The sequence below is a fragment of the Cupressus sempervirens genome, chromosome 3, assembly GCF_028749045.1.
Source record: "Cupressus sempervirens isolate cs-2001-9-10 chromosome 3, ASM2874904v1, whole genome shotgun sequence".
NCBI lineage: Eukaryota > Viridiplantae > Streptophyta > Pinopsida > Cupressales > Cupressaceae > Cupressus > Cupressus sempervirens.
This window is the reverse complement of record NC_143120.1, coordinates 538,430,524-538,456,474: the sequence shown is the minus strand read 5'-3', so window position 1 is coordinate 538,456,474 and position 25,951 is coordinate 538,430,524.

Here is a 25,951-nt window from a genome sequence, read left to right as displayed (position 1 = left end):
GTAAATAGATATTTACTAATTACACTTTACTTAAGTTTACTTAGGTTAGTGCATTATTTTATTATTTCTCTTTATGAGACACTTAGGAGTTTGCGCACCTTCTTGAGTTGTCATGTAGACAACAAAATTTTTCACACTCCTAATTTAGCACATGTTGTCTACAACACTGATGTGCATGTTTCACCTTTGTAGGCTTATCCTCTCATCATCGCACTTACTTTCGTGCTTAATGGAGGATAACCCATATCTGGTGGACATGTGCCTAGTTGTTGGACTTATCATGATGCTGATTCTAAGGTATTCTAGATGCATCTTTGAGGCCTTTATATTGAGGCACTCCTAGTATACTTGTACATTGTATTGAATACTATACAGTTATTCTAATCATACTCTAGTCTAATTTGTGCTTGTGTTTTGAGTTCCTTGGTCTTGGGTAAATTATGCCCTAAGGAAGATTCTTACATGGTATTAGAGCTAAGGGAGATACTCATCACATAGCCATTGGAGACTTCGTTGCTTCATCTCTCTAAGGGACTTGATTCAGATCCGAAGCATCAGCAGCAATTGGGAGTGTCTAGAGTCAAAGAAAACCTCGTCATTGCATCTAGAGAGAGGATTCGGTGAAGATTGACTATAAATTTTCCTATTTTAGGCCATAGTCAACCGGCAGGCAAAAATTTTCTACAAATCAAAACCTGAAGGCCTGATTTGCAAAGTCGGGTATGATCTTTTTTGATCTTTTAATTTAATTTTTAGATCAATTTTATTCTATATTTTCTCTGCAATTTTGAATTTTTTCAGGCGGCCAAGTAGAGAAATTTTTTTAGCACAGGCATTGGGTAGTGACACCCCAGCCCTGTGTAGTGCAGTTTATTTTATTTCGCAGGCATTTTCTAAATTAGGCGGGCATTTACGAAACTTTGGCATAGTAGCATTTAAACACTACCCCTAGCAGTTAATAAACTCCCACTCCCGGTAGACAAGCCCTCAACCAACATGGTCAAATTGCAACTGGCTAGTGGCAACCACACCAGGCTCACATTCTAATTTCCTAGGAGCTCATTTGGTTTACCCCTCTCTGTGTGAGGTTTTAATCACCTCCAAAACCTGCTTCCTTGCCAATGTGGAATTTATAAATTAAATCCTAGCAAGTCAACACTCATCATTGACACTGTGACAATTTTTGGTGCTTCATACCCAAACTCCACGTGGCAGGCATTGTATTACCACGCGGCATTTTGACAGTGCTTCATGCAGAGACCACGTCAGAGCCTCTCCAGAACACGTGGACAAATTAAAAAACACATGGACAAATTGCCACATTGACCGCCCACCTCACTATCATATACATTAGTTGAAGGTATAATCTAAAGCACACTCAACCTCTAGTATAGCAATGCATGCAAGCACCCAGTTACTGAAGCCGTATGCTAACTCATACATCGTACGCCAACTAAGTGTGACACATCACCTCCCATACCTACATAGTTAATGATACCCATCTACAATTTTCCTACCATCCATATAGTATGGTCGTACCCTATCGTACTACTGATGTCATCATCCATACAGAGTGGCATCATCACAGGCTTACATAGACGCTGACATCAGCAAATCACAAGCCTAAATTTTGATGGCCATTTGACCATAATTCCAAGGAACTTTTGAACTGCTGCGATGGCTGTATGACAATCAAATTGAACATAGTGTTTTCCTTTGTAGACCCCTCTTCAGATGTAGTTTTTATTTGGCAAACCAACTTCAAACAGCCAAAACTTGGTCATCTGGACTCCAAATCAGGTGCAATTTTTTTGTAGTTTGGGTAAAATTTCCTAAATTTTTTAGTGGTGCAGCTATTATCTAGTTTTGGTGCATGGATTGGTCAGTATAAGTTTTTTTTGGTGACTATACCTATCTAATCTTACTTTTTGCAACTTCAAACACATCGTACAAGCTCATCTGGACTCCTTTTCAGGTTTTTATTTTTATTTTTAAAGTGCATTTTTTTTGTCTAGTTTTTAGATCTATAGTCAGATTATAGTCTTATTTGGACAAAAGTATCACTTTCAGAGATAGGTCCTATTTTCGCATTGTATTGCTTCATAATTGTTGTAATTTTGAGCTACATTGTAATAGTCCAGATTTGTACTCTATATAGAGGTTGTAATTAGCAAAATTAAAAATCCCACTTTGCCCATTTTGGAAAGTGGCCCATTGTAAATGTACTATATATAAAGTGCCAAAATCTTTTTTTTTTGGGGGGGGGGGGGGGGGCAGATTTTTTGATTGAGTGAAAAGCGAGGGTGTGTACTATGTACTATGCCTCCTTGATCTCATGTTCTTGCATTATGGGTTCTTTTTCAAAGTTAACTCCACATAATTATGCTACTTGGAAAGAAAACATTAAAGAGCCATTGGTAGAAAAAGAATTATGGTGATATGTCACTGGTGTAGCAAAGAAACCTCCTACTAATGCTAATGAAGCTCGTAAAGAAGACTAAGAATCCAAACAAGAGATGGCCTTAGGAACCTTGTTAAAAAACATCTCTGATCCTATCAAATTTCACATTAGGAAGCTTACAGATCCAATAGAGGTTTGGGCTAAACTAGAAGCTTTGAATGGGACAATAGATGAAGACATGGCTTACACCATAGAGGATAAACTTCTCAAGTTGGATCCTAGAAATTTTGACACAATTAAAGACTATCTTACCCAAGTAGAAATATGTAGGGCACAATTGAAGGATTTTGGTGAACCCATTAAAGATGGAAAGATGATTAAACACATCATGAATCATCTTCCACTTAAATATGCTCCTTTTGTTTCTAGCTTTAATACACAAAAAATGACAATGGGTAGTGCCTATGTTAAGCCTTCATTCCAGAAATTCTCACAAATGTTGATCTTTGAACATGACAATCTAGTGGGTATAGGAATTCTCAAGTCTTCCAAAACCAAAGCCTTGGTAGCAAATGAAGGTAATTCAAGTGGCAAAAACTCAACAAGAAGCAGAAGAAATGGAAGGCTAAGCCATAAGATGACACACAACATTCCTCCTCAAAACAACAATCTTCCTCAAATCAATCTTCTTCCACTCAACATTCTTCTTCACAACAAGAAAAGTCTTCTTCCAAGAACAATCAAAAGGGGAACAATTCCAACAAGAAGGAGAAGAAAACATGTTCCTATTTCAAGAGGAATGGTCATGATGAACATGAGTGCAAAGATAAGAAGATTGATGAATTGGTCAATATTATGAGGAAACACAAAATTGATGTACCAAATACATACAAGGACAAGGATTCTCCATCCACTTCAAAGGGCAAGGGACAAGCTTTAGTTGCAAGTACAAACAATGTTGAGGAATGGGTTCTAGATTCAGAAGCAACTCATCATATGGGTGCTTCAAGGGAGAAATTTTCCTCTTTAAAACCTTCAAATGTACCTTACATCTATGTGGGAAATGATACTCAAGTTGAAGTAGAAGGTAAATGGAGTGTTAAGTTAGAGAATGGTGTCTTCAAGAATGTACTACATGTTCCTAATCTTAGCACCAACCTTCTCTCCATCTATCAAATCACTCACTATGGATGTGGAAACAAAGTAAAGTTCCTCCTCGACACAGTAGTGGTGAAAAATCTCAAAGATGATTCAATGGTGGTAGTTGGAAAGGCAAACCATGAGAAACGACTTTATTCTTTCTCACATTTTGTGCCTAAGTCCACTTTTCTTTCCTTGTTGACTCATTCAAACACACAAAGTAAACTATGGCATGAATGATTTGGACACCTTAATTATTGCTACCTTCAGCAACTCAACAACAAGGAAATGGTCATTGGTCTACCTCAAGTCAAGTTTTTAGAGGGTGTATGTCCAGGTTGTGAAGCAAGTAAACATCCCAAAGAGAAATATCACAAGGGGAAGTCTTGGAAGGCAACTTCTATTCTAGAATTGGTTCATACTGATGTAGCTGGCCCTTTTATAGTACCATCTTTTGGTAAGGCCTGCTATCTTCTCACATTTATTGATGAATTTTCAAGGTACACTTGGGTATTTTTTCTTGGTCATAAGAGTGAATTCTTTGACAACTTTATCACATTCAAAGCTCAAGTTGAGAAGAAATCTAGGAAAGCCATCAAGATACTAAGGATAGACAGTAGCAAAGAATATGTCAATTCCAGACTTATAGACTATTGCACACATGAGGCGATAGATCTTCAACATTTAGTTGCATACACACCACATCATAATGGTGTAGCTAAAAGAAAGAACAAAACCCTTAAGGAAATGACTACTTGCATGCTTCAACACAAGTCTCTAGATCAAGTGTTTTGGGCTGAAGCCATGCGTTGTGCCAACTACATCCAAAATAGAAGTTTGCATAAGGCCTTAGATGGAATAACACCTTTTGAGGCTTGTGTGGTAGGAAACCAAGTGTCAAACACTTCAAAGTTTTTGGTTGTCCAGCATGGGCAAGGATACCTCCACAAAAGTGAAAGGCATTAGAACCACAAAGAAAACCATGCATATTTGTTGGATATCCTGATCATCTGAAGGCATACAAACTAATGGATCCAGAGACTCATGAAACCTTTTATGAGAGGAGTGTTCACTTTGAAGAGACATGTCCAAGCTTGGCTTCTTCAACTCCTTCTTCTTCCTCCTTCGTGGATAGTGATCATAGTGATGACAGTGACTTGAAAGATGAGATTCCTCCAACCTTGAATCGCAAGATACCACCTTCGTAGGGTCAAAAAATAGTTGAGGACATTCCACCTTCATCTTCTTCCACTAAACCTCATTGGGCATAGAAAACTCTTGATGCAACAGATTCATTGGTGGGATATCCTCCAGACACTCAGAGGACTAGGTCATAGAACAAGTCATTTCCACATGCATACATAACCATTGCTTCAAATCCACAGTCTTTTAAGGAAGCATCAAGGATTCCAGAATGGGATAAGGCTATGAAGGAAGAATATAATTCATTGATGAAAAATAACACATGGGACTTAGTTCCCCTTCCTAAGGGAAGAAAATTGGTTCGATGTAAGTGGATATATCAAACCAAATTTGTAGTAGATGGAAGTGTTGATAAACATAAGGCTAGACTAGTTGCCAAAGGTTTCTCACAAGTTCCAAGTATTGACTATACAGAGGCTTTTGCACCAGTTGCTAAGATGAATTCCATTCGACTTACACTAGCAATTGCTACAGCTCAAGGATGGGTTGTACACCAGATGGATGTTAAGAGCACATTTTTGAATGGTGACCTTCATGAGAAAATTTATATAGAGTATCCATAGATGTTAGTACATGATTCTACTATGGTTTGCAGATTAAAGAAGTCTATTTATGGTCTAAAGCAAGCTCCTCAGGCTTGGTATGCCAAAATGGATTCCTTCCTCCTCTCAGCAGGTTTCACCAGACGTCACTCTGAAAGATGACTCACATTTGATCATAGTTCTTTATGTTGATGACTTGATCATTACAAGGAGCACTTCATCCATCATAGCCAGTGTCAAGACCTCTCTACAGGATAGATTTGCCACGACAGACTTGGGTTTACTACATTACTTCCTTAGCATTGAGATCACATAGTCTTCAGTAGGGATTACACTTTCACAGCCCAAGTATGCTCTTGACTTGCTTTCTCAGTTTCACATGAGTGACTGCAAGCCTACTCCTACTCCCTTCCTATTAGGTGTCAAGCTAGAAGCTAAGTGCACCACTCCACATGTTGATGCGACATTAAACAGATAGTTAGTTGGGAGCCTTATCTACTTGACACACACATGCCCTAATATTTCTTTTATAGTTGGTATGGTTTCACACTTTTTGCAAGAACCTCATGAGCTTCATTAGTAGGCTTCCAAGTGCATTTTGCACTACATCAAGGGTACATATACACATGGGATACATTATGCAGTAGGTACAGGGCTTTAGTTGGTTGGATACATAGATTCAGACTATGCAAGATACTTTGATTCTTGCAAGTCCACTTCATGGTACATATTTCACCTTGGTTCTGGCCCTATTTTTGGCAAAGTAAGAAGCAAAAAAATGTTGCTCTTTCTTCCACAGAGGTTGAGTATCAAGGAGCTATCAATGCAGCTACAAAGGCTCTTTGGTTATAGCACATCCTAGAGGAGTTTGGATTTGATCTACCTAAGCCTACAGTTATTCATTGTGACAATCAGAGTGCTATTGAAATCTCTAAGCATCTAGTTCAACATCAGCAAACAAAGCACATTGAGATCCACATGCACTATATTAGAGAGCTTATTCATGAGCAGACCATCGCTCAATAGTACTATCCTATAGCAAAGCAGGTCGCTGATATCTTCACCAAACCCTTCATCGAGGTCAAGTACATTCATTTGCGAGATCTCTTGGGGGTGTAGGATGTTGTAGAAAGGGGATTCCCTTGACTTCTCTCTTCTTCTTCTTCTAGGAGGGATTTTTTCCTCTTATGAGGTCTTCTTCTCTCTCTCTTCTTCTCTATTATACTTATCTCTCTTTTTGGAGGAGGGTTTTTCCCATGAGGTTTTCCCTCTTCCTCCACTTTATGAGAGATTGCATTGCATCATTCTATAGCATTTCTTTTGTACATGGGTACTTAACATGGCCTAGTAGCTAGGACCCACTATGCATTAGTGAGCTTAAGTGCATTCCCCTAAGTTGCACTTAAGGGGGGGTGTTGGTGTAAATAGGTATTTACTATTTACACTTTACTTAAGTTTACTTAGGTTAGTGCATTATTTTATTATTTTGCATTATATTATTATTTCTCTTTATGATACACTTAGGAGTTTGCACACCTTCTTGAGTTTTCATGTAGACAACACAATTTTTTGTACTCCTAATTTAGCACATGTTGTCTACAACACTAATGTGTGTGTTTCACCTTTGTAGGCTTATCCTCTCATCATCACACTTACTTCTGTGCTTAATGGAGGATAACCCATATTTAGTGGACATGTGCCTAGTTGTTGGACTTATCATGATGCTAATTCTGAGGCATTTTAGATGCATCTCAGAGGCCTTTATATTGAGGCACTCCTAGCATACTTGTACATTGCATTAAATACTATACAGTTATTTTGATCATACTCTAGTCTAATTTGTGCTTGTGTTTTGAGTTCCTTGGTCTTGGGTAAATTCTTCCCTAAGGAAGATTCTTACACCTATTTAGGGAAAGAAAGCATGTGAAAGTATAAAATGAAAAATGTGTAAAAAATGTAAAATTATCTAAAAAAATGTTGTTAGCATTTCTTGCAAAAATGACAAATTGTGGAAGATGGAAGTTCATCCATCTTGGATGAGCTCTTAGAGAAGGTGAAGGGTCATGTTATGGTATAAACAATGTAATATCATGTAGAAGATAAGGGGGAAGAGGTGTGAAGAAGAAAAGTGGAGACTATAGTGTGAATTTGTATAATAAATCATTCATTTTTGGTGAGATTCTATTGATGTACTATCATTTGATTACAATCCTTATTCTTTTCTAATATCTCGTGGTTATGTTGACCCTTAAAATTCCTTATACATGGTAATGAAGTTAGGATCAATACTAAGTGTTGAATGTATGTCTAACATCACTGGTTATGGGTATAGTTCTCTGTATTCATAGATTGAGCAATAAACTACATGCTTCTTCGAGTTGAATGATCACAATACTTGCATGTTATCTTATATAAAGTGGAGGAAGAATTAAAGGTTCCCTTGGTTGTTTTAGTTCACCATCTTATAAGTTGTCACCGTACCTTTGTTTCTTATTATGGATATGGTTGAGAATCAATAAATACTTGTTGATTGTATGGAAAATACAGAGGATTAGCAATTGAAAATGTGACAGTGGATTGGTTAGAGTTTGCATGTGTATTGGAAGGCTTGTATGCACTAATGTGATGCTAAGGAACCTCTTGGAAGAGGGGAATAGATGAGATAATGGATTTTGGGAGAAAATTACCACAATCAACAATGAAACCCTCATGGAGACAAGGGTTTCAAGAATCTACCTTCTACTTAATGCCTAGGAGCCCAAAAGTCAATAGTTGGAAAGGTTTTGATAAGGTAATGGAGCATTGAAGTTTGTTTGGATTTTATTTTTTTAGAGTTTATAGTTTATAGTTTAGTATTGATAGGTGATTGGAAGATTTTGATTTCTTACCTAAATTCCAAGCTAGGGCTACAAAGAAGCACCCTCATTAGGTCAATTTACTTGTAATGGTGTTTGGAGCCTACTAAGGTGTATAGAACCTTATAAATGTTTGAAAATAACTTTATTGGTAGTTAGTTAAGCCTTTGGAAGTAATTTGGAGAATGGTATTCTGAAAGATCCTAGAGTGTGTAAGGTAGTGAAGGTTTTTTTTGTCATGTGAGCTAGTTGGTTGAGTTTGTGAAGGTTTAGATAGAGATATTTCGAATAGGTGAGTGTGGCATGAAGAATAGGCCAACCACTTGGTCCTCTAGCCTTGGAAGAGTCCTAAGGGACTAAAAGAAATATGTGTGGAAGGCTTAAAAGAAGCCTAGTTATAGAGTTTGGTAAGAAGAACAAGATTAACACCTCCTACTTGCATCACCAACTCCAAGCCCTGTCCACAAAATAAGAATTTTAAGAACTAAAAACACCATATTTTCACACTAAGGCATGTTTATTAAACCCTTCAATCATCTGAGAAAATTACTAAACTTAGGAATCTTAATCTACCTAACCTAACCTTAAGAATTTATTATAAAAATCATATATTTGGTATTAAACATTTGTTGAACATACACCTTGTTGGGACTCAAAATTGAAGCCTTGATTTTGAGTACCATTGAGAAAATTAGGCCTTATAATCACTTTTGATGCATGTGTACCCAATTTTCTATTTGAGGCCTAAGAGGTGTTTAATGTTTCTAAAACCTTTCATTTAGTATATCCACTCATCCCATAAAGATAAATTTCCATTCTGAGCCATTTTGTGAAGTCCCGTTTTGAGCAATGTCCAATTTTGCATTTTTACCCAAGTGTCAAACAGTGATAGGAGCATTTGTTTGCGATTGAATATCTTGCACCCAATAATGTGTCATGACTCACTTCTTTGGGAGTGTTTAGTGTTCATAACAGAGAACCTATGTTTCATACTTTGAGTCATTTCAAATCCATTTGACTAGGTTTTGAATCCCTCAAAGTTGGTCTTTTATTATTGTCATGTTGATGTGAATTGTTTAGAATTTTGAGAGGCCCTATTTGATTTGTTATAAATTTTACCTAGTTGATCAAAATGAGAAAATTCATTTTTAATTGCATTCTAGAGGTCAAAGACTTGCTATGTTTCAATTTTGAGCTTATGAAGAATCTGTTTGATCAGTTTTTGAATGTAATTCAAAATGTAATTTGTAACTTTTACTGGTGTCAGCAAATGCAAATTAGTCAGTACCCTTGTTCAGGATGTTATATCTCTGAATCCATGATAGATGATGTTGAATGGATTTTAGTGTTGTCTTCTACTCTAGAAATACTTTGAGTGTGCCAATTTTCAAATCTTGACGAATTTGTTTGCACACTTTTCCAGGTCCATTTCGTTTGCAAAATCCATTTTCTACTAGTGTTTCCAATCTACAATTTTGAGTAGCCCACTTTAACTACTCGCCAATTGCATCCTATTATTCATCATGAGCCCTAATTGTTGATTTATATTATCCTCATGACAGTGAACCAATGTCCCAATTTTTGTGCCCCCAAGTATGTGTTTACCCAGTTTTCAAAGCCAAATTTGAACACAATTTATTATTTTCTGACATGTTTGCTTACAGGCAATTCTGAGAAGACAACTTTGACAGTCAAAAATATTTTGACTGAGAATTTTTCATGAGACAATATTTGATGGAGTGCAAGAATGTACAACATAGAATCAATATGTTTGATTTCAGAGCCTGGTCAAGTATTTATGTCAATTTTTAAAGCTAGTCGAAGGACTCCTTGGCACAAAGTTGATAGTTTGTAGATAAATGGTAAAATGAGTTCAATTGATTTTTTAGTGACTTAGTAATTGTTAAATTTTAGTATAATCAATGCCACATCCTCATTGAATCAATTTGAAAAGTCAGTCATTTGAAAACAATTTTTTTTTAGTCGGACCCACTTTGGATCTCGGCTAATTATGACAGACTGATAAATGTTGGGAAAGGAAAGTTAATCATTGTAGATCAAGTTGGTGAGTGGGGTCTACTCATGATGAATCATGAAGACCCACCCACTCAAAAAGGTATGAAAGTGCAGAAGAAACTTAGATCCAAAATTTGAAGCACTTGTTGGAGTTTGCACAAGGGATGCCTATAAGCCTGAATTGTGATATCTGAAGTTGGAATAGGTTGTGCATAAATTGAAAGGAGTCAAGATATGAAGGACAACAAAGAATTAATGAAAAAATGGGAAGTAATTCAAAAAATGATTGCTAGACTTCGAGCAAAGCGATGTCATGTCGTGGTTTGGATAGAATGTGGAAACATTGGCGTCTTTATTGTCTTACGCCAGTCAAAATTCTAGACCAAAGATACACCCCATTTTACAATCAAAATTGTCAACCATTTAAGAACAAAGTGAAGTAAAAGGCCCTTGAATCATTGTCTTACAACTCCAATATATGTTTTCAGATTGTAAAAGATGATGAAACATTTCAAGTAATTCTCATAAAAGTATAGATAAAGCTACTAGATTCAGTCAATCGATCAAGTGTTTTTCCACTCTAGCTCATTTTTTGTTGGCTAAGATGATAGAGTAGGTGGATTATGAGGTTAACTGTGGGTAGAAAAAGCAAAGAATAAACACAATTAACAAAAAGAAAACCAATGGGCCATCTACCCGTCTCATCAATAACTATTTTTCTTGAATTATGTATTTGCTTCATGTCGGTGATGTATACAAATCTTCGTGATACAAATGGTGTCACTCAATGTGAGCTATCTAAATTCATTTGAAGTTAGTAAACATAATATATTTTTATTGAAACCATAAAATTTGACTTAGTAACCTTCTTTGTTGGTAATCACAACTCATTTTGGTTGTTTGAAGTGGCTGTCAAAATTGGAGATTGGCTACAAATAAAGCTTTTACCTCCTAGTCCAAGTCTCCTACAGTTTGAATGAAATTTGTTGAATCATCCTGATCATTGATCCGAATTTCCTCCTTACAAGATTTAACACCACAAAATAGATTGTTGTTGTTTGAATATGTAAGGTGATTTGGCCTTTGCACTGGTGGACTAAGGATTTGTTACTTGCTCTCCTACACCATTGATAGGCCAGGTTCAATTGAGGAATGATTCTTAATAGTTAAAGTAGAAGTAGTTGATCATTTTTTTGGAATGAGAACAAGAAGACAATAGTAGTAGAAATGAAAAAGTGATGAAAATGTTGGAGAGCCAACATGGATAATAATAGGCGGCTAATTTTGGAGATAGTCCAGGAAGGCAAAAATATTTTTAAAAAATTATACAATCATACTTTTTGGAAGCCCATTTTCAATTTATACCATGTAACAAAATGGCCATATCAAATAACAATATGTACATAGGCGGTCTCTGATGTGGCTTCACTACTCATGGACTCATCATTACTCTCCTCGAATGTCTTTGTCATAGACTCCTTACAACTCAAGCCAAATTATGCTCCACTTGAATTTCCTTTCTCTAAAGAGATGAAATAATTGTTCAACATTTTTTCCATGAATGGAAATTCCATGATGCTCTGTTTTGTTATAAACATTTCTCATTCTTCACAAGTGAAAATTAATTAATAGGATCGATAGGGAGTGAAGGTAGGGCAGCTCACAACTTGCTTGGAAGGAATGGTCAATGCCCTAATTGGGGAGTACCTTGCCATTCCAAAGTAGCCAACAACCTCTATTTCACATAAAAACATGAGCAGAAGTAGTCAACACAAAAGGATTAAGGCTGGAATGTTATCCACAGTAGCAAAGCAGGGTCATGGAGGGGCCAACAATGCTAAAGAGTCCCTGAGGAAACAATAATTGAGAAGCCATGGCAAACTAGATCTCAAAGTGCAGAGCAAAGGGGAAAAGACAATGAAAAAAAATTATCCCATAAGCATGCCACAGTGAAAACTTTAGTTGTTTAAATATTATTCCACTTACACAGTATATTGTTTTAAGGACACCGACCTTTTGAAAGGCAAAGCTACGTGGTGGGCCCATGACCAACTAGATCCAACTATAACAAAATTTTGATCAACCACACTAGTTAAAATGAAGATGACATCAGCATGAATTAGACAGATGGACCAACCAGCAGATGACACATGTCAAGGGCGGCCAAAACTGAGTGTAGATTCCTAGGTGACACATGGCATGAGGTGCCACATGTCACAAGGGTGCATTACTACTTGCACAATCAATAGCTATTGACTGTGTATGTGGTAATGCACCTATCTAGCATGTTTTAGTGGGCCCAGTCAGAGGTGATGTGGTAGTTTGGTTAGCATGCTGAGATGGTAGTGACTAGCCATTGACATGGCGACATGGACAAATCATTAACCAACATGTGGCAGTGATAGAGCGGTCAAGAAATGGGTGATAAGCTGCCACATGGTAGTAACTAGTAGACCAATTAGAGGGTTCCACATGGCACTTGGTAGTAGGTGAAAATACAGTGATTGACCAATAAGATGGTGACACATGTTAGCTTGGTCAAAGTGGGTTTGACCCAAAATGCTTGGTAAGGTAGAAAATGGAAAATGTTAAAAATTGATTTTAAAAGGTGATTTTAAACATTTTATCAAAAGATGCACATACATAGCTTTAAAATTCAAAAAAGGATATATTCTAAAGTTTGAACTTTAGAAATTTTAAAATTTTGAAAAGTGAGTTTTAGACCAGAGAGCCATGCTAGGGGTATATTTTTCAAAACTAGATTTTGGAAGTTTCTGGTAAGAAAACATAGGAGTATTATATATCGCTAGAATCAAGAGAAGATGAAATTTCTATTTTGGAGCTTTTTTTTATAGGAAGCCATCTATTCAGGTTATTTGAGGTTTTCTCCTAGAATCCTAGTTTGCAACCACATTCAGGTATTGAAGTTCAAAACTGATTTCTAACAAGGTAATGAGCTGAATGTGCATAAAAGGCAATAAAACTATAGTTATGGATGAGTTTGGTCACCTTCAAGTCAGATAAATCTAGTTTTTATAAACATTCCATGATGCATTTCATATATTTTGGTGACATAAGGGTTTTCATCATTCATATGAGATTTCCAAGATATTTATAGGATAATGATGAAAACTAAATCAGATCAAAAGGGTAGAAAGAGAAGAGATGTTTTACAATAGAAAAGGATGGAGATTCAAGTGGACCCATGTCATCTTCAAATCAGATCTAGGATTCCATTCTTCTTCTATATCTTTCTTTCTCTCATTCATTATTGGGTTTGGTTCTAGTTTTGGAAAAAAAAACTTCTCACTGCTATGATATCATGTGTGTTCCAATCTTGAGTTTTCTCAGATCTATGAGACCAATGGTTCCATATTTAATGTGTTTTAATCACTATGACACCACATTCTTTAGCATATTTTCTCTTGTATGAACAATACTAGTGAAGATACATAGCTAGTTCTGATCTATTTAGTGGTTTTGTGAGTTATTTTACATGCATCTGAATGTATAGTTTCAAAGAAATGAATACAAATGAGCAAGAATTTATTTAGTTTCATTCTGATTCTCATCTCCTATCTCTATAAATTGTAATCTTATGTAGTTTAAGTACAAAGAACTAAGACCCATTTGCATCCCCTTAAGTTTGTGTGTCTGACATATTTTGCTATTGGAACAAAGGGGCAAGTAAATGCTTGATGTGTTTGACAAGGTTGTTGGTTATTTGAGAAGGATTCTTCATAAGAATGAGGTCTTTATGAACACCAATGTCTGATTCACAAAGTTGTAAGATAGATCTGATAACTAGATGTATTGAATATGTCATTGGTATCACAGATGTATGTATTTGATTTATAGAATTGCCCAATAGATAAGGCACTGATTAGCTATAGGATCAATTTGTTCATATCATTGCATATTTTGGGGTTTCGCTAAATTATCAAAATCATTAATTAAATTTTTTTCTCTTTAATTTTGAAGAACTAAAAAGGATGCCCTGACTCAGGTTGTGGATTTCATAGATTTTCAATTTGCTACTGCACATCTTTGTTATTGCATAAGTATAGGAGATATAAGGGTTTTATCTGTTGTTAATAGATTCAAGTGTAAGTTTTAGCATTGGTACCATGTAAACAAATCTAAGATACACCCACCTAGGTTTTGTAGAGCCTGAAGTAGAAGAAGGGTCTAGCCTTATAGTTGGCTTGATTTCTGAAAAGATATGTTGAAAATGGGAAGTAGTTGCCCCTAGATGTATCTTGTTCTCATTAGGGTGATTTGAAACCGTGTTGTTTCAAAACACCAACACACCTTATGCCTCTTCTAACTTCATAGAGGATATTTTTATCATTTTACATCTATTCCAACCAATTACCAATTTTTTTGATTGGTTACAAGGTTAATTTCAATGCTTTTCAAAAAATTGTTAAAATTGCCAAAAAGTTGTTAGCAACTTTTATTGCAAAATGCAATTTTTGCACTAACTCTTCCTAAAACTTAACCAAGTGGTTTTTGGTAACACATAGGACCTATATAAGGTGTAATGACTCTCAAAACACTTCTTGAGTCAACTTATTAAAAAAGCAACAAAAAAGAAAAAATCCTTAAGACTAAGGCAACTTGGGTTATAGGTGACCTCAACTTTCTTGACCTTACAAACAAGGATTGCCTTATTATCATAAAAAAATAACATGTTCAAAATGAGGTGTATGATCACCCCTTTACCTTCTATTAGGAGTCTCCATCATTGGATGAGATGACATATCCATTTGCCACCTAGGTGCCCTGCACTACAAGTTTCAACATCACCTGAGATGGGGCCGCAAAATCGAAATGAAATCCAATATCCAAAAAGAGAGAGAGGTTAATGTAGGCATCAAAAACATGATCCTATAGCTCTTAGAATTGCATCCATACCTCACACGAGCTCTAAGATATGCACCATTAAAGATCATTGCCCTATGGCATTTAGTGACTTTTAGGGTCAATTCAATTCAATGTGCCCAAGAAAGTTTGAGCATTCAACAAGATGGGATGAGCTTGGGACTAGGGTTTACCCAGACACCCAAAGCTAAAAAAATGAATAGTTTGATCCCATGATGAACAATTAGAGAGAATCACTAATTGGTGACTTTGTACTAGCCAATACTACAAGTTTCAACATCACCCAAGATGGGGCCACAAAATCAAAATGGAATCAAATCTCAGAAAAGTGGGTTATTTTATTGTAGGTGTTAACAAAATGATTATATAGCACTCAGAATTGCATCCATACCTTGCATGAGCTTCGAGATATGCCCCATCAAAGATCATTTCCCTATGGTATTTAATGACTCTTAGGGTCAATTTGGTTTGGAGTTTCAAGAATGTTTGAGCGGTCAACAGGATGGAATGAGCTTAGAACTAGGGTTTACCCAGCCACTTGAAGCTAATGGAATAGACAGTTTGATCCCATAATGAATGGATAGAGAGATTAAAAAATTGGTAACTTTGTACTAGCCAAGAATACAATTTTTAGCATCACCTAAGATGGGGCCACAAAATCAAAATAGAATCCAATCTCCAAAAATAGAGAGATTTTATCGTAGGTGTCAGTAGCATGATCCTATAGCACCTAAAATCACATTCATACCTCACACAAGCTCTAAGATATGCCATGTCAAAGATCATTGCTCTATGACATTTAATGACTCTTAGGGTCAAATTCGGCTCAGTGTGCCCAAGAATTTTTGAGCAGTCAACAAGATAGGACAATCTTGGAACTAGGATTTACTTGACCACCTAGAGATAATAGAATAGATAGTTTGATTCCATGATGAATGGTTAGAGAGATTCAACAATTGGCAACTTTGCACTGGCCAACACTACAAGTTTCAACATCATCCAAGATGGGGCCACAAAATCAAAACATGATCCAATCTCCAAAAATTGAGAGAGGTTATTGTAAATGTCAACAACACAATCATGTAGCACCCAAAATTTTATCCATACCTCACATGAGCTCCAAGATATGCCTCATCAAAGATCACTTCCCTATGGAATTTAATGACTCTTAGGGTTAATTTGGTTTGGTATGCTCAAGAACATTCAAGTAGTCAACAAGATAGGATGAGATTTGGACTAGTGTTTACCTGGCCACTTGGAGCTAACAGAATAGATAGTTTGATCCGACAATGAATGGTTAGAGAGATTCACTAGTTAGAGACTTTGTATTAACCAACACTACAAGTTTTTGCATCACCTAAGATGGGTACACAAAATCAAAACACTATCTAATCTCTAAAAAGAGAGAGAGGTTATTTTAGGTGTCAACAACACGATCTTGTAGCACCTAAAATTGCATCCATACCTCACACAAGCTCTAAGATATACCCCCTCAAAGATCATTTTTCTATGGCATTTAATGACTCTTATGGTTGATTTGGTTTTGCATGCCCAAGAACATCGAGCAGTCAATGAGATGGGATGGGCTTGGCACTAAGGTTTACTTAGCCACCTAGAGCTAATGGGATAGATAGTTTGATCCCATGATGAAAGGTTAGAGAGATTCAGCAATTGGCGACTTTGTATTGACCAACACTACAAGTTTTAGCATCACCTAAGATGGGGCTGCAAAATCAAAATGGAATACAATCTCCAAAGAGAGAGAGAGAGAGAGAGAGAGAGAGAGAGAGAGAGAGAGAGGTTATTGTAGGTGTCAGCAACATGATCCTATAGCACCTAGAATTACATCCATACCTCACACAAACTCTGAGATATGCCCCATCAAAGATCACTGCCCTATGGCATTTCAGCGTGCTCGAGAATTTTTGAGTAGTCAATGGGATGAGATAAGCTTGGGACAAGCATTTACCCGACCACCTAGAGCTAACAAAGTAGACAATTTGATCCCAAAATGAACGATGAGAGAGATATGAGCAAGATATATATGCATAGGCCACTTTGTGCAAGATTTGATAAAAAGTTGCTAATTAGGCAAAATTGGGTCTTTTAGAGTTTTTGGTCAAGATAGTATAGGATTAGGTGTTTTAAGTTTTTTTTTTATAATTTGGAACATTTTCCAAGTCCTATAAGTGAAATCTAGTGAACTTTGCAAAAGTTGCACTTTTTGTGCAAAATTGCAAAAGTTGCTCAAAAATGCAACTTGGTTGGAAAGGAGTGTGAAATCTAACTGGAAACCTTCTAACCTGCCAAAATATTTTTTCCATGCTCATATACCTAAGCATAGGTAGTTACAACTTCCCAAACTTCCATTTTTAACTTTTAACAAAAATTGCAAAAGTTTCTCAAGCAACCTTTTGAGCAACTTTACAACTTTTGAGCAATTTTTGCTCTTTACATCTTTTGGTCAAATGGGTCCATCTAGGACCCTAGTTAAGATTCCTAGGACCTATAAGGTAACTAAATAACTTAGTTTCCCATCCCTAAACACTTTTAACCTATTGAGCAACTTTTGGCTCATTGAGCAACTTTTGACCAACCTAGGAATTTGAGTGCTTCCCCATGTTGAAAACCTTTTGAAGTTCCAAAATATACTTCTCCATACTCAAATACCTAACCATGGGTAGTTAAAACTTCCCAAACTATCATTGGAAACTTTTTGTAGAAATTGCAAAAGTTGCTCAAGCAACTTTTTGAACAATGTTTGCTCTTTACATCTTTTGATCAAATGGGTCTATCTAGGACCATTCTAGGACCGTAGTTAGGATTCCTAAGACCTATTATGTAACCAAATACCTTAATTTCTCAAACCTAACAAAATTTTACCTTAGGATTCCACATTTTTTTAATTATAGTCAATCTAATGAACCAATTGGATCTACTCTACATTTTAATGTCTCAAGTATTGCCTTGTAGTCTAACTTGGGAACCTTCCAAAGAGTCTTCTTATGTGGTTTTCCACTATATTTTATCAAGTGGACATTTGACGTGACAAAAGGTTCAAATAATGAAGAATCTTCCTCTTTGTTTGCCAATCCTTGAATAACCACAAGTTAGGGTTCTTCATAGAATATCATCTAAGTCATGTGTTAGTTACAACCACCGCACCTATATGGTACTCTAAACCTTCATCATCTATAATTGAATAATTCAAAAATATATATATTGAAATCTAAACAACCCGTGCTTCTTGCTCAACCAATAGAACATCTATGCATTCTTGAATTGAGATGTGCAATTGTCTGACCAAATAATATGCTAGCGATATGGTATGCCCCCATTAACTGAATCTCTATAAAATAGTTGAAAACAACCATGTACAAACTATGCAGAATGTGATCTATCATCATTGATGTAATGATGGTACTCCCTTGATATCTTCTTTTTATTCTCTATACTTGTAGATGAATGCATGAATGTTATGTGAACAAATATAGAAATATATTGAGAAGTATAATAGTTTTTCTACACTTCATTTTGTGGTTGTAGTGTGTAGTTCTTTGTGAAGTCTACAATCAAAATAATGGTATCTATTGGAAATGTATCCTTGCACAACTTGAATTGCAAATCCAACCATCAAGCTCTATGTGTAAACCTTGCATACTCATAAATAATCTTATTGTGAAAATTTTCATGAACTCATATATTGGAATCTTTTCAATTACTAAATCACATCTTTTTAATTGTTTCCCATCTTTTAGAGCATATGTCACTATCTTATATTTTCTTTAATCTACTATTTCATTTCCAATTGCATGTGTACTATCCATATGTTCATAAGTTGATAAAAGTTGCAAAGAACCACAAAATAAGCATCTACCATCCAAGCATGACATCTTATAAAAAATTTGACCATCCCCTATTTCACATAAAATGTTGGATATGAATTTCCTTCAATATCTAGGTGGGTCATTCATCTCACAATCTTACAAAATAAACTTAGAATGCAAAAACACACATATATGCTTTAAAACATTAAAATGGTTAGAAAATTCAATATGTATCCTACAACAACAAATGGTGTGTTTGTGTGATTTATCTTCACATAAAAAATTTAACCATCTCAAAAAATATTTGACTTAATCGAATTTGAGGATACATACCAATAAATTTTGCAAAAAATTGTGTCTAAGTTGAGTCCAAAAAATGTTTCGCATGTGGGTCACAATTTTGGCTACCAATCCTCCTTCTTACAACATCTCTTTCATTAGGGGAAACACGTGTGTTATTTGTCCAAAAATCTTAAATCAATGATTTCAAATATTCACTAATTTCTTTATCCTTTCATGGTAGTCTATCACTAAATGTCCATAACTCATTTTTTGTTAGATCTTCCAATCTCTCACACCTTACCATGGCTCTCTTTAGAGTACCTCTATCAATTTTCAATTTTTTTCTTTTCTTTCTCATGAGTTGAGATTTCTTCATTTGGGCACTTACTATTATCAATGTAAGTATGTGTCTTTTGATATTACTACCTTTAGTGTCTGATTTAGAACCCACTTTATCATATGCACTCATTAGATTCTTTACAATGCTTTTTTCATATAAATCATTCATCGGTCTTAGTCCAAGAATCTTCATGATGGGCCTAAATTTAAAATTCCTCATCATTTCAACAAATAATTGGCATTGACCTGTAATATTTAATTCTTTAAAGAATAATCTCCACATATGATTAACTTTTCTTTGACAAGTATGCTTGCTCATCTTGTTAGGCATTGATTTTAAAATGTTAGTATCAATATCAATCAATTTTTTTGGTCTTTTAAAACAAATTATAGAAGGTGTTATAATCTCTTCCATTCCCTCAACATTTTGAACATAAACATAAGCTTGAGTATTTTGCATACCTTGAGCCAAAGATGATGTGCCCTAGGAATAAGATGCAAAAGATAGAATATCACCTACTTGATATGTTGATGTTGTGCCTTCAACATTACATGATGGAGTGTGTACATTATTAGATGTAGAAATTAGAGTCTCTTTGACATGAGATAATGATATGACTCCAACATTGAAAGATGGTGTATCTTTACAATTCAATTGTCTTCTTGAGCAAAAGAGTCCCATTCATTCTCTTTATCTTTCCAATTCTTCCTCTTTGTTTCTTTGTATCAGTGGTTCTTGTTCCTCTTCAAAAGACAATGCTTCATTATTGCATTGTAATTTTCTTTGTTCATGTAATAGTTTCATTCTATCTCTTTTACTTGCCAAATCTCTCTCCCTCTCTTCCATTGTTTGACTTTTTGGTTTCTTCCTTCGCATGATGATGATTTCTATATGTCAAATTATTCAAACATCTGAATTACTTACAATTTGTAAATTACAAATCATTCAAATACATATACAAATTACAATTATTTCAATTGATACATAATATATAATAAACAACTTGTCAATTTATAGCCATTTCCAAATAACAATTCATTCAAACATAGAAATTTCAATGAATTCACTATATATTAAACAAATTGTAAAATTATAATGAAATTTGTCACTATAGTAACAAAGAATATTTAAAAGGGACTGCACTAACATTTTCTATAGAAATAATGTTAAAAAAGCCTTCAAATAGTGTGTCTAATGATTGAATTTGGTGTTTTCTAAATTCCAATAGCATGAAAGAATGTTCAAAATGCCTTCAAATAGTGTATCCAATGATTGAATTTGGTGTTTTCTAGCTTCCAGTAGAATGAAAGAATGTTCAAAAAGCTTTCAAATAGTGTATCCAATGATTGAATTTGGTGTTTGCTAATTTCCAACAACATGAAACTAATGTTTTCTGTTGGAACAAATAGAATAGACAATAGACAAAAAATAGAATACGGGTCAGTAGGGACCAAACTTTCATTATAACCATTCTTTGATTTTTCCATATAGTGAGTATGCACTATAGCATGTATGCACTATGTGAAAAATCTATCTCTCCCTATCTCACCATATCCCATCCCCTACTCTCTCTCTCTCTCTCTCTCTCTCTCCCTCCCTCCCTCCCTCCCTCCCTCCCTCCCCCCCTCTCTCTCTCTCCCCCCATGCCCACTCTCTCAATCGCTCTCTCTCCCCCCCCCCCATCCCACCCTCTCCCATTCCCTACTCTCTCTCTCTATCCCACCCTCTCTCATCCCCTACCATCTCTCACTCTCCCTCCCTCCCTCTCCCCCTCTCCATCCCACCCTCTCTCATGCCCTAATCTCTCTCTCATCCCCCCTCTCTCTCTCCCTCCCTCCCTCTCTCTCTATCTCCCCCCTCCCTCCCTCTCTCTCTATATATATTTTCATGTATCTATCTTGATCTTCATCTCTATATTTCTCTAGCTAAATCTCTCTCCCACTCCTCTCTTTTACTATATATCTCACACACATCTCTCTTTCTCTCTCCCTATCACACCCTCTCCCATTCCCTACTCTCCCTCTCTCTCACTCTCTCCCTCTCCCATCCCATACTCTCCCTCTCTCTCACTCTCTCCCTCTCCCATCCCTTACTCTCTCTCTCTCTCTCTCTCTCTCTCTCTCTCTCTCTCTCTCCCCATCTCTATTTCTTTGTCCCTATCTCCCTATCCCACCTTCTCCCATCCCCTACACACTCTCTCTCTCTCTCTCTCCTCTCTCTCTCTCTCCCATCTCCTACTATTTCCCCATCCTATACTCTCTCATTCTCTACCCTCTCTTCCTCTCTCCTTCCCTCTCTATTCAAATTTAGGCTTATAGAGTGCATGCACACTATAGCATGTACGCGCTATGTAAACCTAAGTTTAAAAATGCTTTAAATAGCATGTGCAGACTATTTAGAGATTTGGATTCTACTAATCCTATGACTTGGTTTTTCCTTGGGGATCCATCCCAAAGGTTTGGAGTCTCTAAACTAGTCTAAGAAATTTTTTGCAGCAAACATATAAAAACTTATTGATTTTTCTTGTGTGCTCTCCTTCAAGTTTCCTTGTGGTTGAGCATTGATAAAATCAAGTTACATGACATTGTAGATCTTTGTGTTAGCTATATAACCATATAATTTATTTCTAATTTGAACTATTTCAAGCCTTTTAACTATAATTTTATTTGAATGTATATCTATTTTTTTGTCAAAAATCAACATGTACTAGTTGTGCTGTAGATTTTAGCTGGTTCATTGAATTCCAGAACATTTTAGTTTTTTAGAAACTAGACTCCATTCTACACACTTTGAAAAAAAGAAGTTTTGATTTTAGATTAGTTATCAATAATTTATAGGGGGAGCACACAAATATTTCATGTTTTTGGGATGTGTCCAATTAAAAAATTCATTAAAAAAAATGCACATTATAAAATTACCTAAAAAAATTGGGATAAACTACATGGTGTTAGGTAACTTTTGACCAAAGCAATCAAAGAATTTCAAAAAAAAAGGATAAAATTTTAGGGGGCGCACACTTTACACTATGTTATGTTATTTTATTTTATTTTGAAAAAATAGTACCACTTTCTATAGCCCCCTTTTTTGATGACCTAAAACTAAAGCATTTTGAAAAAAAATAGTAGTTTAGAAACTAGATTCAAAGGACTACTACTTTTGTTCTTGTCATATCTTAAAATTTTGAGCATAACTATCTTCAAATTCTTATCAAAGTTTAGTAATTGTTAAATTTTAGAAAGAAAAAGAAAAGAAAAGTGGCAACTCCCCCCTTTTGGCACCACAACTTGGTACACTTACCCAATAGTGATATTAAAGATTCCATCCCCATCGTGGTTTTTGCCCTCTAACAAAGGTTTCTACGATACCAAAATATAGTATCATGTGTGATGAATATGTGGTGGTTTGATATTGATATTCTTTATTTACTATAGTAGTCATATGTTATATTGTTTGCAAGTTTTTTGTTTTAGATTAAGGAAAAAATAGGTTTTGGGGGGGACTCAAAACCCCTTCTAGCAATAGAAAGATAAACATTAAGGAACCCCAAGATTTATAAGGACCTGAAACCTATGTTCACAAAAACATCAAATAACCAAGTTTTATAGGGACCTGGAATGACCAAAATAAACTATGTAAGTTCAAAACCAAGTTTTGCAAGGACCTAGAACCTAAAGTAAACATTAAAGAAAAGATGGAAATGAAACAAAAAATAGGAGAACCAGGACCATTTGACTAGCTAGAGGCTAGAAACTAGGGACCAAAACCATCAAATAAATTAATTCTTTAATAACCTTGGTTAAATCCTTGCCAACCTCCATAGTACCTTGCAAGATGTCATCAACAGCAGAACCAAAGGCATCAACCATGGCTTTCTTCATACTTTATCTCATTATTTTACTAGGACCACCTAGAATCTTGACAACAGCAACAAAAGGGGATGTAATCTCCTTATTGCTCCTTTTAACTAAACTTGGAGTAGCCACACATAAATTTATTTTCCTACTTTCTTTAACTAGTTTTCATAGTTTCATTTCATAGGCCTTCAACTTCTCAGGGATATTCCCAACCTAGTTCTCCAACTGGGCTCTCTTCATTTTTTCATCATCTAGTTTTCTTTGCATATCTCCCATTTTTTTCTTAAGAATAATAATTTCATGATAGAGCCAAGAGTCTACCTAAAGAGAGGTGTCAACTTTTAACTTAGCATTGTGGAGAAAATATAGCTTCACTATATTATTTTTATCTCTAGTCTGATCATCAAACCTTTTCTTCAAATTAGTTATCACTTCTTGGGTTTCCTTCAACTGTATCTAATTTTCATAATTTAAACCCTTTTGATCCATCATCTTCTTTGGTTCTCCTTATTCAGACTCTAATATTTAATGGCACGTTAATTTACCTCTACATTCATCTCCTTACTAGAGTGCAGTAGAATCCTAGCACCTGTAATTTCCATTTTAGCGGATGTAGGAATTTCACTTTGGTTCAAAATATTCCTCCTTTTTCCCCAAAGGTTCAAAGATCAATTTTGATTCCCCCTCTTTGCTAATTTCAATATCATTATTAACCAGAGATAGATCCCAACTACCAGAATACCTATCCAGGTTAGAACTAAGATCCCCAAGTTGCAAGTTTTTTGTTAACTTGTTAAGTATTGGCTATTTTATTAGCAGTAAAGAGGAACAAACTCATGGATTATTGGCTTTTTTTTTTGAAAATTTTTTTATTGGACAACCAGAAGAAACTTGGGATATAGAGGAAGGGAAACATGATTCGAACTATAATATCCCTATGGAGACTATTCATTAGGCATGTTCATAAAACTAATAATCCAGGTATGGTTAAACAAAACTATAGGTAGATCCAAGATAATCAACTTTTAAGGGACCTACAAGTGGGGTAACTTGTGTGCAATTATGGTTGGTTATATGTCCTATATGCCCAAAAACTTCAAAAGCCTTTGATATAAACCCTTAAACCCTTATACCTAGAGTCATGTTCCTTTTATTCTAATTTTAAGTTGACTGCATTTAGTTATTTCTGATCACTTGGCCCAATTTCCTTTGCTAGTTAGTAAAGTTAAAGGTTGAACATCTCTGTCAAGACTAATTATTCATATAATGTCATGCTTTCATGATTAATCCAATGTGTACAAAAAATTTAAGGGTGGTCCTAACCTATTCTTATTATTTTTAATATTGAATTGTAGAGTGTCATCTATCCTTTTATTAGATATATGTGTCTCATTTTCTCTATGTTATAAAGAAAATTAAAGGTCGGTCATTTATCACAAGATTAATAGTCATTATTGCATTGTGCTTGCATAATTAATTTGAACATGTGCATAGTGATAAGTGTGTAAGAGTGCAATAAAAAAAGGAAATGGTAGGACAAGGTTGTTAGAAAATTTGTAATGCCCCACCCGAAGATCTTTGGAAACAAGGATAAACATAGGCAAACATTTATTTTTTATTAAAGCACAAATACAAGCATAACCCGAACACAACATCACAATTGAAGACTAGACACCAATTGCCAAAGATCCTAGAGCATTCATTAGTAACAATGTATTCATTTTATAACTTGAAGAAAAAATTCCTAAATGATTAAAACATACAAGTTCATTCCAAGTAATGTAAAGGAAAAATCCAAGATGAAGTTCCCCCAAAAAATTGGTATCAGATATGTTATGATATAGGAAAATGTAGGATCCAAAAGTGTTGGTGTAAATAAGTATTTACTATTTACACTTTACTTAAGTTTACTTAGGATTATGCATATTCATATTAGTTGTCATGTAGACACCTAGGAGTTTTCATATTCATATGAGTTGTCATGTAGATAACACATTAGTTTGCACTCCAATTGAGTACATGTTGTCTACTACATCTCTGCTGAGATACACTTTTACATTCTTATCCTCTCATTGTTGCACATAAATTCATGGATAATGGAGGATAATCCACTCTTGTTGGACATGTGCTTAGTTGTTTCTTATCTCTTTACATGACTCCTAGTTATCTTGATTGCCTTTATATACAAGGCACTTCTATGATGTATTCATCCAATTATTTGATTAATACATTCCCATTTGATTGTATCTTGTCTCTCTTGTGCTATATCTTGAGCTTCTAGATATTGGAATTTCATTCTTGCCTTAGGAAAATTCTTACATGGTATCAGAGCCATAGGAGTTTCATTTCATAGACATTGGAGAGATTTTTTTTGCGGGTCAAGATTAGAGCTTGCTAGTGCAAACCAGATATTGGCATCACATTTAGAAGGTCTAGAAACCCTAAATTGGCTCTTGTTTCACCCAAATTGGACATCTAAGATGAAATCTAGAGTCATTTGATTTTTGGAGGTGCGATGGCAACAATTCAAGAAAAATAATTTCAGAGGTGATTTTCAAATAGTGATATCTCCCTCATACGGACTCTTTTTTTTGAGCAATTCTTTTT